Here is an 18,812-nt window from a genome sequence, read left to right as displayed (position 1 = left end):
CTTTCACTGAAGAAAAGGAAATTATGTTGGAATAATACCATTAAATAATGCATTTTAAAATACATTTTGCTTTTGGGTTCTTTTTCGGTGCTTTTTAGTGAATGGTACATACATTGCTACATTTCCAGTCCTCCATTTATTAAAGTGCATCACATTTTTAAGGAGCCTAGTGTATTCTGGTTACATAAAATAATCAGAAAATTCAATCAAGGAGAAATATTGTCTGAGTTCTTTTATTAGAGTAATTAAAATTTTTTTTGTGTGTGTTTCATTGCAACATTACCTAGATATTAAATTTAAAAAAAAAAAAAGAAGCAAAGCAAAACCAAACACAACAAATAAACAAGGTGGCACACCCCTTATATTCTTTCAATTCTTAAAACATATTTCAGCTTCTTTAGCAAATTTCTGTGCATTTTATCCTAGATAAATAGGAGCTAGCATAATGAAGATAAGCACAGCATTCCCTTTCAGCAGGAATATAATTTATCAGTAATTGTAGACAATGGGTATTTTGGTTACAGAAGGCTTGTAAAGAACCGGTTTAGCAATTTGAAATAAATAAACCAAAGTGGATCTTGCTTTTCCAAGTTGATTAATTGTTTCATTCTCAGCCCAGTTGCTGTTTCTGAATAGGTTGGTTGTGTTCAGGTCTTATTGGTTTATAGAGCAAACACGCCCCTGGACAGTAAGTTCAGTTTCTAATCTCAGTGGTTATGTTCCATTAATTTCATCACTGGTGCACACTAGGCACTGGCCAATTTATCCTTAAATTACAGAATTACTCCTTAATAAAGTAATCATTCTGTGCATTTTGTCTCTCAACCAGGATGAGTGGGAAATGTGCATGGGGGAAGAACAGAGCCTCCACTCTTCCTTCCCCCAGGCTTTGCTGGGGTGCACTCAAGCAGCTCATCCAACACTTCCTTCATTCTTTTCCTTTCCAGCACAACAACTTTATCAAAATACATCCCCATCCACTGAGATGCCAGTCTGCAGGTCGAGGCTGATGTGCAAATTAGAATACATTTTTACAATTTTTCAGAGCTTTTAATTTCTATTTATCGCTTTTGATTCTTTGAGATAGAGAAATCTATTTTTGTCCTCCAGATAAAGAGCTGAATCTGCTTCATTTAGACAAACCACATCTTATTTTTAAATCATGAAGACTTTTAATGAAATATATGCAAACCATTTATAAATAGACATAAACAAACTGTTATATTAGTATACCAATTCTTACATGAAACATAATGGACTCATCCCCACTGATTCCAATCTTCTTACAATTGCTAAATGTCTTTTTTTTTAAAAACTGAACAGGTATTTCTCCATTTGCCCAGCATAATCCAGTGGCACACATATGTGTTCATAAAATGACTATTCTAATATTTTTCAGAGAAAGGACAGTAGCTTAAGTATTTATTTCCAGCACAGCAATATCCTCAGCTTAAATTCCATCTTTCTGTGGTAAAGTGGCAAATTATCTCACTCTTGACCAAAATGACTCTTGAAAGTCTCAGTAATCACACACGACATAAGTAATTTCATTTTAGAAATTGCAAGAAGATGAGCATCCACATATTATAATCCAATAGTGCAAAATCAGATGCAGCTGTAAAATTAGAACTCAAGAAAATAATCTTCTCAGTGTAGCAGATCTGACTGAAAGCATAATTACTCCTCTTGTAATTAATTTTAATTAGATGAGAAGAAAATAGGTAGATCAGTTTAGTAAAGAAATCTTAATAAACATAATCAAGAATGGCATTGCATCAAAATCTCCTGATAGCATTTTCTTTTCTGCTACTAGCTGCTACATTCATTTATTTTTCTTAAAGTATATATATATTTAATTGAATTCCTGCAAGAATAGGAGTGTTTGCAAAATGTGATTTGTGTTACAGACCTAACTTTTTTCAATTACAATTACAATATGAATTTGCCCATGCCTTAAACAGGTGGATCAGAAATTAAATTACAGACTGGTTATGTCTAGAAATTAGACAATATTATTTCAATTACATTTTGAAGTTTGACCTGGACAGTCTCACAGAGTAGGTGAGATGGGAAGGGATCTTGGGAGACCACCTAGTCCAAGCCCTGGCTCAGATCAAGGTCAGGGCTGTGTCAAGCCAGGTTTTGTGTATCTCCAAGCATGGATGCTCCACAAGACTTCTGGACAACCTTTTCCAGTGGATCATCACCTTCTTCCCTTAAGTTAGCCCACGTTCCCTTTCCTTTTCCCTTTAAATTAGCCCATGTCTTATTCATGAAGCAGATGATTATTTGTGCTCAAACAGTAGGTCACTCTTGGAAAATACAGTCCTCAGTGAATGACGGTCAGGAGTAGCTCACAAATATGATGAAAGACCATATTCCAACTGGGTTGGCACAAATCAAAGGCAGGCTTGATAAAATGGAAGGAAAATGTCTGTCCAGACTGTACTCATTTACTTACAAATGAATGCTAAGCCAATTTGGAAGTTGCATTTTTGAGCCATAGTGACCTTGGCTTTTCTTACTCAGGTGAGGATAAACACATTTGAGAAAATGTATCAATCTTGGTACCAGCTAATACTTTGAGGCAATGTGAAGCTGGACTTATTTATCACTGAAATTTTGTGGTTTCCATTTTTCCAATTACTCGTGGCAGTGGTGAGAAATTTGGTTCAAAGAAAATAGTGTAAATGGAACCACAATGGTTCATTGTATTTTCTGTGTCTGCTGAGGCAGAAATCTAAGGTCACTTAAAATGATTTGTGAAAATCATTGTTCAATTGAAAATCGGCCTCTTGGCCTCATCTTATCTCACACAAACAACCCCATACAACAGAGTGATAAATTCCAGTCCCTGAGAGTCATCCAGCATTGGCATTTTAACAGGGGCTATAAATGCCTTAAATTGTTGGCCCTGGACAGCTTTGATTTGCCTCTTCTTTTGCCTCATGCAAGTCACCACAGCTTGGAGGACACATATCTCCAACTCTTGACTCAGCATCTGTAACAGCACAAGATGAAAGTTCTTTCCTCAGCCTTGTCCATCTCCTTGCTTTACCTCAGACACAAGATCAAATCTCTTTCCTCTTTTGGAAAGTCTGTGGTAGTAGAGCTATGACTGATTTTTGAGCCTTCACAATATCTGTATCACCTTTTTTTACTATACCCTTGGACAGCAAATGAAAATTATTTAACCAAACTTAAGCCTTTTGTGGGAAAAAAATATTAAAATGTGTTGCACAGAGGAATCTTGGTAACCATCTCCCCCTTCCTCCAGAGTACTCTTTGTGTTATGTTCACTCTACAGACCGGTGTTGGCTAAAAAAAGCTGTTTTCCTTTACTCAGGAGTACAATGTGGGGTTTTTTACTACTGTTTTGTTGACAACCACAGCACTACATGTGTCAACCAAACCCTGTGACAGCTAATTGAGATTTTTTTATTAGCATGTTTTTGGATTGTATGCTTCAGTTCATTTTGACTTTAAATTCATAAGGTTAATTAAATAACTCTGAACACAATTAAAAATTCTAACTTGGCAACTTATTAATTGATATTAGCTTGTACATCCCACATAATATTTGTAAAATGCCTATTTATTTGTCAGCTGCAGTGAAGTTAGTGTAATTTGTCAGATAATAGTTTAATAAACTTCAAGCATGAGAAAACTGCTGCTTAAATCAGACATGTTTTGGTTTGGTTTTTTAATACAGTGCCATTCATTTTTCTCAACAAACATTTTCCTGTGTAGGTTTGAAACACAAATCAATTAAAAAATAATACAGAGATGGCTTCAGGAAGACCTAATTTAACCTAGGATATGAGATCTACAGTTAATTACACACAGACACACAAAAAGTTTATGGTAGGAAAAGCCTATTTTTATAAGATACCTGTTTTTCTTCACTCTCAAGTTTTTTTAAGCTCATCACTTTGGTGTGTGATTCAGCTCTGGGAGAAAAAAAGGAAGGAGGGAGGGAGGGAGGGAGGGAGGGAGGGAGGGAGGGAGGGAGGGAGGGAGGGAGGGAGGGAGGGAGGGAGGGAGGGAGGGAGGGAGGGAGGGAGGGAGGAAGGAAGGGAGGGAGGAAGGGAGGAAGGAAGGAAGGAAGGAAGGAAGGAAGGAAGGAAGGAAGGAAGGAAGGAAGGAAGGAAGGAAGGAAGGAAGGAAGGAAGGAAGGAAGGAAGGAAGGAAGGAAGGAAGGAAGGAAGGAAGGAAGGAAGGAAGGAAGGAAGGAAGGAAGGAAGGAAGGAAGGAAGGAAGGAAGGAAGGAAGGAAGGAAGGAAGGAAGGAAGGAAGGAAGGAAGGAAGGAAGGAAGGAAGGAAGGAAGGAAGGAAGGAAGGAAGGAAGGAAGGAAGGAAGGAAGGAAGGAAGGAAGGAAGGAAGGAAGGAAGGAAGGAAGGAAGGAAGGAAGGAAGGAAGGAAGGAAGGAAGGAAGGAAGGAAGGAAGGAAGGAAGGAAGGAAGGAAGGAAGGAAGGAAGGAAGGAAGGAAGGAAGGAAGGAAGGAAGGAAGGAAGGAAGGAAGGAAGGAAGGAAGGAAGGAAGGAAGGAAGGAAGGAAGGAAGGAAGGAAGGAAGGAAGGAAGGAAGGAAGGAAGGAAGGAAGGAAGGAAGGAAGGAAGGAAGGAAGGAAGGAAGGAAGGAAGGAAGGAAGGAAGGAAGGAAGGAAGGAAGGAAAAATAGATAAGTAAGGTTTGGCTGCAGCAGTCCCTTAATTTTATATTTCATTCCCACAAAGATCCTTTCTAAGCCTTTACCAGGAAAATTAATCTGAAAGAGAGAAAATTTATTTCTCTTGCTGTCTTTAAAAGGCCACAGGATTCAACTATCATTCAAAACCATAGAGCATCCTGTCGGAAGAACAAGAAAACAATAATTTGTTTGATACCAAAAGAAACCCCTAAGTTATCAATGCTTTAAACACTATATATCTTATGAAATTTAAAAAGAAAACCTGCATGTTTTTCTGCAAATCAGAACATAAAGGCATAGCTGACAACAGAAGACTGACTGGAGATGAGAAGTCTTATTTCAGCTAATATCACTATCCAACCAAAGCAGAAATATGTAGAACAGACAAATGAAAGAGTTGTACTAAGAACACTGCCAGCAGTTATTGAGAAAGAAAGAAAGAATGTAGTAAAATGACCTCCTTTTAACACTGCTCCTAGTAAACGTTACATACAATATTGAAATTTTTATGCCCACTGCATAGAAATGGCTTCTTTAAGAATTCACACGTACGAGAATACAGAACTGTGTCTCCATTCCCAAAACAATGCTGTGAGATTACAAAGAGCTACTTCAGGTCAGTTTTTACCCATAGGAATAATTTTGTGTTATATACTTTCTAGTTGATGGCCAAGGCAGATCCTGAGAAAAGCCCCTTGGGCAGTCTGTTACCTCCAGATGACATGGAAAATACACACAGAATGTTCATACTCAGCATTTTTTGGCAACGTCATTTAATTCTGCAGTTCTAATTTCTTCATATTGTAGTTTCTTTTCTTTGTTTCTAGCTTTATTTGGGGAATAAAAATATGCTTTCAAGATTAATATCACAGCATTAAAATCTTATTTCCAAAAGAAGCTGGAGTTTATTGCTAAAATTGGCCAATCCTTTATTTGAGTCATTTTGAAAATTCAGTTTAATGCAGCCAGGTTCATATAAAGTTCCTTCAGTGTATTTACTGATCAAAATCTAAAGTTCTTATCATACCAAAAGGCATTTGAACAACGGATGACTCATTTTCCATTTGTTTACTCTGACCCTTTCCACTGCAAATGTTCCTATAAGTTATTTATTTCCATATTTGTGCTGGCCAGCCTAGAACTGTACATATTTTATGTGTGCCTTAATTCTCACATTTCCTTAACTCAAAATACTTGGATTCATAACCTCGGTGTTCTCTTCTTGAAGTTCTCTCAATGTAAGCTGCAAGTTTTAATTTATATTGTGTGTCAGTGGTTTGAGAATTTTTATGCAAGGTACTCATTTCCAGGGAAAGAACCTCGCAGTGGTGGTAACTGTCTTATGTGATTGGATACAAAGATTTCAGGTCCTCTCTTCCCTGAAAGATTCCCAGAAAAATCTCTACAGAGGAAGAAGCAAAATCCACTTGGTGTGATTATTTTTTTGTTCCTTCTGTTCCTTCAGCAGATGGCACGTGCATGGCTAATAAACGCCAACACACATGCCTAACCAGCCATTCCTCACACTCCACATCGCTCTGCTCCTCCCTTTGATGCTTCTCACCCTTGCTGGTCTTCCTCCAGCAAAATAAAACCACTGAAATCACTGCATCCTGGCCTCGTGGGTTGATACAATCAAAGTTAGAAGAGTCACAGGCAAGCTCTGCAATATTCTTTTGAACTGCACTGTACACACAAATAAAATATTCAACAGCCTGTAAGGTCTTGCTTTCCTGCATTGCTTTTCTGGGAAGTCCAGGGGAATGTCATCCTGTTGTCGACTTTGTACAGACTGCAGCAGGGTAAAATCTGACAAAAGGTAGCTGGTCAACAACTCTCAGGGAAGAAATCTCATTTTTAATAAAGATCCAAGGGAGTCAGGCACTGTGCAGCAGCAGAGGAAGAACAAAGACCAGCAGAGCAGAAAGTCCTGGGGGACATCTGTGTATACAACACTACTATCTCAGATTTGAAATATTTGCATGATGGTTTAGCCTGTTTCCTCTTAAATGTGCTTGACAACAATGCAGTAGTTCCTCTGGTTTCAGAGACAGGACTCTGAGCAACCTGACTGAGGTGGAGATGTCCCAGTTCATTGCAGGGTGGTTGACTAGGTGGTCTTTAAAGGTAATTTCCAACACAAATTATTCCATGATTATTTTTCAGGATTCATTCAATTATCTGAAATGGGGTCTTCCATATTTCCCATCAATATCCCACAAAAGGCAGTACCTTCCAGTCTTGAAAGATATCACTGACTTGGCTTAATTTATGTTGCCTCTGGCACAGAACAGGCTATTTCTGTGAACTGAAGCATCTCTGACAGATGAATGCCCAAAATGATCCTTTCATTTTTCTCTGTAGGAGATTTTTGAACTGTTAATGATTATCACATCTCAGATGTTTCTCATGGAGGCAAAATTTAAAGCTGAAAGCTCTCTTAATGGTCATAGTTACATTTCACACCTTTCAATACATCACTTTGTTTGACATGCAAGAAATGTCTTTATTTCAGCCATGACTTATCACTGCTATTTCAATGTAAAATTAAAATAAACAAAACGGAAAGATGACATTGTTGCTCAAAATAAGTCTTTCCACCCTCAGTGGCCTCTAGGTTACACTACCCAGTCACTGTTTTATAGCCATCATACTTTATCCTTCTTTCTCCTAAAGTGTTGTGCTTGTGCAAATGTGCCTTTCTAGAGCTCTAAGGTCCTGGAAGGGTTATAATATCCTTGAGTGCAATTGTCTTATTTTACTTCCATGGCATTTCAAAAGGAATTGTCATTCTATCTATTCTTCAAGCCTCAACCCTTAGTGTGTCAGCAGGTAAACTTGCAGTTCCTCATGGATATTGTGTCAGTTTGGTCCCATCAGGAGAGAATATCCCACAATGTAACCTTCACTTTCTGCAGAACATAATAATGGGTATGAAACATGCAGACTCATTAGTACTTCAGGAATTCCCCATTTTGGTTGATAGCGTGATAAATTCAACCCAACCTTCCTTCTCTCACACATAAAATAACTTTCTTAAAGCTTTTACTGGCCTGTGTGACCAAACAGAAATTGTCATTTTTCTTTATTACTTGTCTCAGTAGAAAGTTTAGAAGTATAAATTAAAAGTAAATTATCCAATTTTTTAATGAGACATTTTATTATATCCCATATTCTGACATAAGAAACTTATTTTACATTTTCAGAGTTATGTTTATTACCAAAATTCATTACTATGCTTATTGTAACATGCAACTTGCCTATATTTCCAATCTTTTATTATTTTCTATTAAAAAGACACTAACAATACAGAGACACAATTCAAAATTCATTAAAGTTTGGAGCAGATTGATTCAACCCTAAGTTCAAATACTTTCTTGCTATTATTACTCAATTCATGAAGGCTCTGTTTTCAGTCTGAATAAATCTAACACCATTTCCCATCTCTATTTTATTATTCTTTCTTCATCATTTCCTATTTCTTTCCTCTTGATGAAAAAATGTCATTCTTTCCCCATCTCTGTGCTGGAAGCAGATCTTGCTGAGGGTGAAAAGCCATAGATCCTGTCTTTACCTCCCCATCTTTGCTCCTGCCTGGCTAAAACTTCCTGCAAAGTCCTTAATCTGCACATAAAGAAACCAAAGAGTTCAGTGAGTCTTACAGAACTTAATTGCAATGTTTTCATGCCACCTTGAAGTCAAGTATTATATAAGCACATTTTCTTATAAGTCCATCAAAATTGTCATTAGCTACATTCCAAGTAACCTTTTACTAAGTTTGAAAAAGGAAAATAAACAACACTTTGAGCAATTGCAACTTTAATTGGAGATTTAGTTTGAGGATTAAATCTCTGTGCTTTTTAATTTATTTCTCAGTGGGCTACAAGATTATACAATTTCTGAAAAGGAATAACACTGTGTGGGGAAAAATGGCTAACAAGTGCAGTCACACTCTTCTCCTATGTACAATAACCAAGAAATAAAGTCAGTAATTAAAAAACAGCTTTTGAAAAAGAACTCAGACAAGACCTTTTGTTTGACAAATGTAGTTAAGTTTAAGCAAAATACCCCTGTTTGATACAGACTCTTTTTTAATCACTTTTATTTCACACTGAAACCCATAATAATATATAGTTATCCTTTATAAAATGGAATACAAATACATAATTTGTCTTTTTAAGTACTCCTCCTTCTGGAAGAGATAAAAACTGGGATAGAAGAGCTACCTGAACAGCATTATTGCCATCTGATGATTAATACGAGAGGAAATGGCTCAAAGAACCATTACATTCATAATTAGAATAAACAAATTGCCAGCAGAAGGGTCAAAGTCCTGGAGTGGATCTCAGGATTCAAGGCCTGTATGACTTCAGGCAAAGTGAAGTAGGAGATCTCTGGGGGTTTTCTGTTGTCTCCATTTTCCAGCTGGGATTTGTCATGCAGCTTTTTGCAGCCCTGTATGTAAGCCTGGCTTACCGTGGTTGTTTTTTAAAACAGATTCAGAGTGTTCCTGAAGTGGACACAGGAGGCTCATGCCTGTGCCATGGACAAATCCCAGCTCATACAAGGCACAGTAGCCCCACCTTTTCACTCCCCCCTGTCACACCTTGGCTTTCAGAGGAAAGAAGTGTGGCTACACAAAGCCAAACATTATATAGGGCAGCCATGTCATTTTATGGCCAAATTCCCATGAATATGATCAGGATACAAGACAGAAGCCCAAGGGATTTTTGTCCTCCACTTCCATTGCAGACTGTAATCCATGAAAATATACAATGAGCCAAATCTGTACTGACACAGCTTGGGGAATATGTTGATGAAAAAGGGTCAAACTTCTACTCTGGTTTGGATGAAATATGCATTCTTTGGTCCCACATACAGCCACTGAATGCACAGATCTATGCTCTTCATGTTATAAGTTATTTGTTCTTTGGGTTTTTTTATCCATGTGGAATTGCAACTGATTAAAACCTCGACATCCCTAGAAAACAATTTGCAGTCCTATTTCATAGCAACGAGTAGACAAGAAATCCAGAGTTTCTTCCTCTCCAGTGAACTCCCCTGGATATAAGAATGGGAGCATTAGTCTGTGCTTGTCTGTGCATTCCTCTGTGTGCTCATACACAAAAAATGAAGAGCCACATCACCCGTTACTAATAGAGTGCCAAACCTCAGAGCAGAACACAGCCCAGCACAGAATGGGAGCTCAAAAAGCTCAGAGCAGCTCTCACAATGGGGTAGGAGAGGAAGCTGATACAACACAAAGAGACCAATATTAACAGTATTCAATTTTCTTGATTCGAACTATTGCCCAGATGTTGTTTCAGAGCTGTGGATACAGCACAGAAGACAGAGCTTTTTTTCAATCATGTCCTTATGATGGAGAAAAAAGGAGCTAAATTACTCAGTCCAGGAGGGAATAAACAAACTGGTACTGATGGATGCTAGTAGTGAGAGGAAAGCTATGGAAGGTAGCTCATGCATGTTTTCCAACTGACTGCAATTCCTAAAGACACACATTTTCATCTTCTTTTCCACCTAAAATGCATAAAATTGGATGTATGCATTTTACATGTATGTTTGCCTATATATTTTTGATGAGACAACCTAATTTCCTTTCCATATTGTAGATTTTTATATGTTTGGCATCTTGCAAGAGAGCAAGGTCTGTTTCATCTGGGCCACTGCACTCTGAGTTATATTGAGCTCTTTTAGAGAGAGGGAGAAAGGAGAAAAAGAGACCCCCAAGAGAAGTCAGGGGCAGCCTGCAAGAGAGAACAGACCTCTTCAGCTACTTGCCAGCTACTGCCAGAGGATTTGGTGCTGCTCCTTCACCTGCCAGTCTCACAGAAAGCCAACCCAGTAAAACCAGAAATTTCTCGTTTTGCAGCAGCTGCAGCAAGGCAAGCCTGGAATCTCACCCTGTGGCCAAGCTGCTGCTGCAGCCACCACACAGGAAAGAACAAAAGCTTTTAATTGAAAGTGCAAAAAAAGAAGTGGAACCTATCATTTTGGCAGAAAGTTATGTGAAAGTTGGCATTGCACAGTACCCTGAGAAGTTTGCTGACTTCTTCAGCAAACCAGAAGAAGCTGTAGGGGTCATGATGGACAAGGGGAAACAAACAAAACCAACAAATTCTGCAAGGATCAGGGTGGCCAGAAAGGAAATTTATTATTATTCATCCATTTTAATGTAAAAATGTCTTAAAAAACTGTGATGCCCTAATTGATTAATTTATATTCTAAATGAAACAGTGATTTAACAACTGAAAGCCTTTGGTGTTCTATCCATGTTAAAAAAAAACGAGTTTGGGGAAGAAATTCCAATCTTTTCTCTGCACATGATTCCAGGTCTAGTGGGGAAAATTTTCAGCAAGGCTTTCAGAGGGGCTGGAAAGGAGGCCTGTCAGTAACAGAAGATGTCCACAGTGATTTTCCAGTTAAATTACTGGCCATTGCACATTGTGCAGTCTCTTCTTCCAAATAAGATCTAGACAAAAAAGAAATGTGCTTGTCTGCTTAGTCTACTTTTGGGTTGAATATTCCAGTTTAAATTCTCTGTTGAGATAAGGGTTTTTTGCAGCTGCAGGAAATAAATTACCATGAACAGCATATCTAGGGATCAATTAATTTTCGTCAGTGTCAAAAAAAAAATTACAACTTGAACAAGATCAGCCAGACTGGATTCAGATCGTGGAGACTGACAGATTAATTTAAAAAAAAATCTGCAGCATGTTGCCAAAAGCAAATGAAACCGATTCAGTGGAGGCCAAGACAACATTCATCCATGCTGTATCTGCATTACTGGCAGTGGCTTCACATCAGGGATGTATTTGGAACCATTACTTCAGATTTTCAGGAAGCACTTTATCCCACTCTCCCATTTGGAATTATTGCCTGGAGTTGCTGAAGAGGAGTGAAATACAGTGTCTGCTGGCACAGAGAAGGAAATTCCTAGTTACAGTCCTCATGAATCTAAAAATGAAACAGGATGCTTCAGAGAGCACGATGGGTCTGCACATATTTCTATCATTTATCTAAAAGACTCCAGAAACTGGCAAAAAAAGCGGCAGCATCCAAATCTCCTTCTAATATTGAAATGATAGTTGACTTCAGGAGATGTAGCACATAGCAAGGGACAATTGAGTGGCACAGAGAACTTCCACCGTCCAGATTTAACACCTGGATTAACAGATGGCAGGTGCTGTGATATGGACAAGTTTACATGAATTTATTATGCAACAAGGGAGTGGAGGGTAGGCATGAGAGTGTTTGAGTATACTGATCAAGCCACAGCTAGAGAATGCTTATAAGAACCCCCCACCAAGGTTTCATCTCATTATGCAGATGGCTGGAGGGCTCTAGGTGCCAAAAAGTCTGTTTGGGTGATGCTGTCAAGTTGTCCATGAATATATGTGAAACATTTTGCAGTATTTGGAACAAAGCAAGCAATTTAAATTTGGATTCCATCCACTGCTTACGCTCTATGGGTTAAAAATGTGTTTCTGCCAAATATTCTGGTTTATTCAGAATTGGTTATTTAGACCTTCACAAATTTAAACTCTGTGTTTACACACTTGACCTTCATCATTAAGGTGGATGTGCATTTTAAAGCCTAGGGACAACTTGCAAGACCACCAAAACTAAAGCAGTGGTTTGATGTCCAACTGCAAATCTCAAATCCCATACAGATGTGTCAGGCAAAATATTTAAAAGGAGCTCTCAAAGCAAAGTCTGCACATTAGCACTAATCCAGGTCAAGATCAGGACAGTTAACCACAGTGACAAACTAAGGAAAAATCCCTTTCAGAGAGCCTGCCAGGACTGGAAATGCCATAATAATAGCAGAATTTAATTACTCCTATGTAGATTTAAATGTCACTGAGGTATTTTTAGACACTCTACAGGAGTGTTTCACGGATAAGCTAGTCAGGCAACTCAAGGGGGAGCATCTGGTTTTGACTCTCTTCCCAGTGGCATTTTTGGCTGGTGTCACAATGTTACTATCAAGGACTATCTCTGTAATAACTACTAAAACGTGTTTATATTCAACATTCTTCAAGGAATGTGAAGGTCAAAAGAAAAAATCCTCTGCACGAATGTTTGACTTCAAAATGTCAGTTTAGCAGCAGCCAAAAATGCTAACTGAACATAAAGGAATCATTAGGTGCAGAATGGGCAAGAAAATAAAGGAAATAATCACTATATCACTGTGTAAGTCCAAGGCGTCTCAGCACCTTAAATATTGTGTGCAGTTCTGGCATCTCATCTTAAAAATTGTAGAGTTGAGCAAGAAAAATGAAGGCTCATAAAGATGACCTACAGTCTGAAATAATTTGCCTAGAAAGGGAGATGTAAAGGTTAGGACTTTTCAGCCTGGAAAACCAATTTCAGAGGAACATAATAGTGAACTGCATAATCAGTAGCACAGACAGGATGAATGAGAGACTTTAATTCCTTTTTTTTTTTTTTTTGCCTTTCATAATACCAAAAATAGATTACATCAAATGAAATTATCATCCAGCATTTTGGAACAACACAGAAGGGAATGTACCTTCTCATACCCTGTAATTGAGCTGTATAACCTATTTCAGAGGGGGCAATAATCATGCAAAAAGGCATCACTCAAATGAATGGGGGAAATCATTAAAGACAATTAAACACAAAGGTACTGCCTCTGGAAGGATACTTGGGGAGTATTGTTCCACCTTTGTGCTGTTTTTATAGCAGACATCCACTGCTGGCCACTGTGACAACATGGTAGGCTACCTTAGGGTAGGCATGTTTCTTGTGCACTCCCTAAACCATGCTGGAAATGCCCAGGATATTAACTTTTCCATTGTATTATACCCACCACTCTTCGTGCTAACAGCAAAACCTAAAAAGAGTTATAAACCTTAAAAAGTTTAGGAAACCAGGCAGCTTTTTATACTGCAAACCTGTTTGCATTTATTTTGAGCCAGGATGAGATCGCACTATTCTTTTCCTGACCTCACTTACAAAAAGTGTGCCCATAAAATGTGAATCAACCTGATGCATCCAAAAGAAACCCACCCCCAAAAAAACCTCCCTGAACTGTTGGGAAATCACTGTGCTCATGGAGCAGCTCTCAACAGCAGTCCTTGCTGGCCAGCTGGACCTGCTGGGCTTACACACAAACTGCTTATACACTATTCTGGCAGCTGGAGTCTAACTGAGATTTCCCTTCCCCAAGGAAAGAGGCCAGCCAGATCTGTGCCTGCTTTGTGCAGTTAAGAATTCCAAAATGAACACCCATGTACACTTCAGTTTCCTTCCAGCTTCACCTCCTGCAGGTTTTAGTGCATTCTGTCATTTTCTTCTGGTGACTGGGTAGGATGCATGACCTGGCATTATGCAGATGAGTGTCTGTTATAACAGATCTTTCATGTGTGCATCCTCAGGTTGTGGATAAACAGAATGATATAGAAATAGCCTCCCATCATGTATTAAATATATTAAAAGCAGATTAGGAAGATATCTGTGTTATTTTAGATACAGTTAATCCTGTTTTACAGCAGAAAATGAGTAGATATACTCCTCAAGCCCCCTTAGCACTGATTTCTACAAATTGACTAAATATAACAGGAAAAGAAATTAGGATATTTTAATCAAAATAGGAATTTTCATTTTGTCTGAAGGACAGGTGTTGACAGTTCTTATGAAAAAAAAACCCAAAAACAAAAAGAATATAGTTTTATCTCAAGGCTTTATCATCTCATTGATATAATAAGATGATATAATAAGATATATGACCAATATAAATTTTTCTACTAACACTAGGTGAAAAAGGAGTTTTAAAATGTTGCTCTAATATTTTCCTCAATAACCATACCTCATACATTACAAAATTAGGAGCCAAAAAATAAGAGGTGGTCTTCAATTTCTGGGGTGCCACATTTCCTCGGGAAAAACATTTCATTTCTCCATCCCTGACTTGTATTTAAAGATGAGACATCAGTCATTTGGATGGTATTGTTTACCTGCAGCACAAGGTGAAGTCAAACAACTCTCACACATGCAGCCCCCAGTGAAAGAGGACTTTGGGCTTTGATAAAAATTCAGAGCCTCTAGGTGCTGCTGCACACAATAACAGCTCAAATAAACACAAACAAACTCCAGTGCCCTCACTTTCAGAATATTTATACCTCCACCTACACATACAGCACATTCTTTTACTACAGTGACCAAAATGTTAATGCCTGGGAAAACGTCCACACCTGAGACAACAGAGTAAGTGTGTTACTCAAAGCAGAGATTGCAGCTTCCTGAAATTAGCCCCACTTCATTCCTTTCATTCCAAACCTGGCAGACGAGTCACATTGCATTGCTGCTCTTTATAGCACAGGATCTGATAAGACCATTTGAATATGTCCTCCTAGTTCTTCCCTGGCTGTCTTCCCAGAGCCCAGATGACTCAAGAACTGACAGATGCAGGGCATAACCTTTGTTCCAAAAACTGCTGATGTGCATCTCTGAGACTGAAAAAGGAGAAAGAAGAAGAAAACTCACACTTTTACAGTATTACATTTGATTGTTAAAGTGAGAGTCTAAAAGTGATAGGATAAAACAGAGCACGGGGATTTGGGAAGAAAAGAAATAAGAGAACAAGTCCTAGGCACAGGCAATTGCTTGAGTCAGCAGAACAACACTCCAACACATGGATAAGGCCATGCTGTTACTTTATTGATGCTTAAATGCAGATTTAGCTTTGGCCATATTTCCCTGCTGCTCAGTTTTGTCTGTTCTGCCAGCAAGCCTTGAGCCTGCTGTGATAAACTGAGTAAGAAAAGCACAGTCAGGGAATGTTATCCACAAGATATTGACTGGCTGAGACAGAAGGGGCTTTGCCACCTTCCCCCAGAACTTGCTGACCACCTCACCTCCAGTTCACAGTGTGCAGGTGGTCCTGCCAAACACAAAGGATCAGCTGGGAGATGGAAAATTTAGATTAATGCTGTCTCCTTCATTCTTAATCTCTGAAAAATATCTTCCCAATGCAGCTGTGCAACCAGACTGACCCTACCCACAGTGGTGAGGAGCCTACTATCAAGTAAAACATTCCCCAGGATCTATCTGGGGAACCTCCACAGAGATTATTCACAGTCAGACGTGTTAAAAACTTTGTCTGAGTTCCCTCTGTTCCTGCTGTCTCACCCACCGTGCCAAAACCCTTTTACAGCACCACAGAGGACAGATGTCACTGTACACGATGTCACCCACACCAACACATCCCCCTTTCTCTTGGAGGCTGCTCTGTTGTAGCAGAGAACAATCTGACCCCCAGCTTGTGCTGGGCACAGCCTTCAGAAAACATCCCTTGGCTGAATGCACCCCAGCAAGGGTGTCTGGCAGTACCACCCAGCCCAGACCAAGCACTTTGTGGCAGTGACACAGCCCAAAACTGCTCCTCACACTGTGGCCCGGGCACAGATTTTACCTGAGGGCTACAACCCTGGCCAGCATCAGCTGCCACCCTGCTCTGGGTGGGACACACACCAACCCCTCCAGCTGCAGGGAGAAACAAACTGAGGCCTGGCTGATGAAATGAACAGGGCTTTGCTCACAAGGCCAGGATGCAGGCAAGTCCTGTCCTACTACACAATAAAAAAAAAAAAAAAAAAGCCTGAGGAGCCACTGTTATCTGCAGTCCTTGGCTCTCTTGAGACATGAAGCCAAGGCCACACAGCAGTTTTGGGATGACATTGCCCAAGTCACTTACTCAGCTCTAGGCTACAGCCTGGATTTTCAAAACCAGCAGTTCCACACCCACCTCATTGGAGTGAGTGAAGGTTTGTGACATCTCAATGAGAATAATTTTCATTGTGTGTGTGTGTGTGTGTGTGTGACTGTGGTCTTCCTTTCCTCAGGCAATTCTCTGCTCCCTTGAACTCTGTCTAGGTCAGGGACAGTCTCAATCACAGCCCTCACTTTGTTTATTGCAATATCTCTTACAGGCAGAGAACTGCTATCACACTCATTTCACCGATGTAAAAATGGCACTTTTCCTCTAGGTGTCTCAGAAAAAGACATTTACTTTAATATTATCCTTTAATTTACTTTACTTTAATTAATTTATATAAATATATAAAAATATCATTTACTTTCAATTATCCTCTAGGACCAAATAGGTGATCTTCTGCTTCTCTGCTTCCAAAAATGATGCCAGAATAAAAAATAAAAAAATTATTTATTTTAAATTATAAAAATAAAATAATAATAATAAAAATAATAATAAAAATAATAATAAAAATAAATAAAAATTAATAATAATAAATAAAAATAATAAAAATAATAAAAATAATAAAAATAATAAAAATAATAAAAATTAAAAATACGTATCCCAGGATTTAAAGCACGCAGTTAACCCTTTCCTGTGTGCTCTCCGAGCGTGCTTTGCCGGCTCTGCTGGCTCGGCCAGTTCCAGCACGGGGACACGCGGTGGCACTGTGACCTGCCTCACCTGCCAGGGCTCCTCGCTTCCCTTTCCCCCGGCTGCATCCCGCACACCCAACCACAGGGAACAGCACACGTGTAGGGAAAAAAATAAATCCTGCTCTTCCTGACTTACATATAGCACCTGCAGGCACGGGATCCAAAATAAAAAAGGGGGTGGAAAACCAGACCCTGAGTGAACGGCACTTTGTTTTCTGTGTGGTCCTAGAGAGTCACACACGTTTCTGGGTGCATTTAAGATGCTATTTCACATTTTAAATGAACACATCAGTGTTCATACTTACACCCGTTTTTCCTGCAGCTGAAAATCATCTTTTCCAGGGTACAAACCCTGCTAGTTCCATAAGTCCTAACAGAGAGAGAGGGGGACTGGGAAGGGAAAAAAAGAGTGAAAGAACCAATCACCACAAGTTTCATATAAATAAAATTTTTGGGAAACTTCTGATGGAGAAAGGTTGTGTGGTTTAGGTCAAGCCCATCTGGTAAGAATAAGAAATACATCTTATTAAAAAAAAAAAAAATTGGTTTCCTGATCTGCTTGCCTGCATCAGACACTGGGCTGAAAGCAAATGTTTTTATTTGGTCTTTCACATCCCTTAATCAGCACTTGCATGGTAATTAATTCTCTTTTCCAAAAAATCTAACGAGGAAGCATGCATCACAAGTCGCAATCTTTTAGGGATAATCCCAGCTATGTTGCTTTCCATCTGCAAATGACACTGCTAAAGTATTTCACTCTCTTTTTTTCCTTTTAGTTAAGATGGGATATTAATCCAAAATAAATCAACTTTAAGAAATTGCTGTTGATGGGACAATCAGTTACATGATACTTGTTTATTTTCTTCAGCTAAGAAAAAAACCTTTACTCATTTCTATTTCAGATCCTGGCTAAGCCTCTTCTGAACTGCTGTGCAGGCAAAATTCTTTCTTTCTCCTCTGTCCTCCCGCCCACAACTTTCCAGTCAGCACTCCTGGTTACAAGGAGAGAAATCCATCTCAGAAATCTAATTAAGGATTTTAAAGCCAAGAGCAAATTGCTGTTTCTTTTGCCACAGATCTCACAAGCACAAATGTGAGATGTACCTACTTGCTAAATAAAATTAATAACAATTCAACAGAGGCAATGCCACTGTGACAAGAGTTTGCAGACCGCTATGTGGTGTCAGTGGCATCTGAGGGCACCCTCTGCCAGAGTATTTGCTAAGTATTAAATCCATTTCAGGTGCATTTTTTTTTTGTGTTAAACCAAATTGGTTTTGACTATAAAACTATCCAAAATGTGTGTTTGTGCTGGAGTTCAGGAATGGAGAAGAGGCCAGGGAAAAGGAGGAGGGGAGGAAATGTTTCACATTTTTTAGACTATTTCTAATCTCCTCACTCATACTGCCTGAGAATGAAGTATCTATTGTTTACTGGAAATGCTTTTGTGAATGTCTGCATGTCAGCAAAGGGGTCTAACATAGCTTCTGACATAGTTTACATTCCTTTCTAGCTGTGATGTGTCTTCCCCATTGTTTTTCCCTACCCTATCCTGTCCTTTTTTTTTTTTTTTTTTACCCTTGCACTTTTCTGTCACAATTATTTCCTGGCCATCCCAATTCTGCCAGTATTCATCAGGAGTGGTATGGCTGACTGATGACATGAACAC

Source organism: Cyanistes caeruleus, chromosome 4 (assembly GCF_971803275.1).
Source record: "Cyanistes caeruleus chromosome 4, bCyaCae1.hap1.1, whole genome shotgun sequence".
NCBI lineage: Eukaryota > Metazoa > Chordata > Aves > Passeriformes > Paridae > Cyanistes > Cyanistes caeruleus.
The sequence above is the reverse complement of the archived record's forward strand: the minus strand, read 5'-3'. Positions refer to the sequence as shown.